Raw genomic sequence first — 1,790 nt, 5'->3', positions numbered from 1 at the left:
TTCTCCACCCTCACCTTCTTCACCACGCCTTCTCCCCCGCCTTCTCCCCGCCTTCCCCCACCCGCCTTCACCATCCTCGCCTTCTCTCCCCCTCGCCTTCTCTCCCCCTCGCCTTCTCTCCCCGCCTTCTGTCCCCTCCTTCTCCTCCCTCACATTCTACCCCCTCGCCTTCTCCCCACCTCACCTTCTCTCACCCGCCTTCTCTTACCCGCCTTTTCATCCATCTCCTTCTCTCTCCCTCACCTTATCTCCTTGCCTTCTCACCCTTTCGCCTTTCCTCCCTGTCATCTCTCCCCGCCTTCTTTCCCCAAGCTTCTCCACTCTCGCCTTCTCCACCCTCGTCTTCTCACCCCACCTTCTCTCGCCCGCCTTCTCCACCCTCGCCGTCACCACCCTCGTCTTCTCTCCCCGCCTTCTCTCCCCTCACCTTCTCCACCCTCGCCTTCACTCCCCGGCCTTCTCCCCGCCTTCTCTCCACCGCATTCTCTACCCTCATCTTCTCCACCTCGCCTTCTCCCCCCGCCTTTTCCCCGCCTTCTTCCACCCGCCTTCTCCATCCTCGCCTTCTCCCCCCTCGCCTTCTCTCCCCCTTGCCTTCTCTCCCCGCCTTCTCTCCCCTACCGTCTCCACCCTCGCCTTCTCCACCCTTGTCTTCTCACCCCACCTTCTCTCGCCCGCCTTCTCCACCCTAGCCTTCACCACCCTCGTCTTCTCTCCCCGCCTTCTCTCCCCGCGCCTACTCCCCCTCGCCTACTCCCCCTCGCCTTCTCTCCCCTCACCTTCTGCACCCTCGCCTTCTCTCCCCCTTGCCTTCTCTCCCCGCCTTCTCTCCCCTACCTTCTCCACCCTCGCCTTCTCCACCCTTTTCTTCTCACCCCACCTTCTCTCGCCCACCTTCTCCACCCTCACCTTCACCACCCTCGTCTTCTCTCCCCGCCTTCTTTCCCCGCGCCTACTCCCCCTCGCCTACTCCACCTCGCCTTTTCTCCCCTCACCTTCTCCACCCTCGCCTTCTCTCCCCGGCCTTCTCCCCGCCTTCTCTCCCCCGCATTCTCCACCCTCGCTTTCTCCCCCATTACATTCTCCACCATCACATTCTCTCCACCGCATTCTCTACCCTCATCTTCTCCACCTCGCCTTCTCCCCCCGCCTTTTCCCCGCCATCTTCCACCCACCTTCTCCATCCTCGCCTTCTCCCCCCTCGCCTTCTCTCCCCTTGCCTTCTCTCCCCCGCCTTCTCTCCTCGCCTTTTCCACCGTCTCCTTCTTCTCCCTCGCCTTATCTCCTCGCCTTCTCACCCTTTCGCCATTCCCACCTGTCATCTCTCCCCGCGTTCTTTCCCCAAGCTTCTCCACTCTCGCCTTCTCCCCCCGCCTTTTCCCCGCCTTCTTCCACCCGCCTTCTGCATCCTCCCCTTTCCCCCCTCGCCTTCTCTCCCCCTTGCCTTCTCTCCCCCGCCTTCTCTCCACGTCTTTTCCACCGTCTCCTTCTCTCTCCCTCGCCTTATCTCCTCGCCTTCTCACCCTTTCGCCTTTCCTCCCTGTCATCTCTCCCCGCCTTCTTTCCCCAAGCTTCTCCACTCTCGCCTTCTCCCCCTCGCAGTCTCTCTATCCCTCGACTCTCTCCTCTACCTTCTCCACCCTCGCCTTCTCCACCCTCATCTTCTCTCCCCGCCTTCTCTCCCCTACCTTCTCCACCCTCGCCTTCTCCACCCTTGTCTTCTCACCCCACCTTCTCCCGCCCGCCTTCTCCACCCTCGCTTTCACCACCCTCGTCTTCTCTCCCCGCTT

The sequence above is a fragment of the Chiloscyllium plagiosum genome, unplaced genomic scaffold, assembly GCF_037043375.1.
Source record: "Chiloscyllium plagiosum isolate Xiang-an unplaced genomic scaffold, Cpla_swu_hap1 HiC_scaffold_42, whole genome shotgun sequence".
Taxonomy (NCBI): Eukaryota; Metazoa; Chordata; class Chondrichthyes; order Orectolobiformes; family Hemiscylliidae; genus Chiloscyllium; species Chiloscyllium plagiosum.
Note: the sequence above shows the minus strand (reverse complement) of the source record.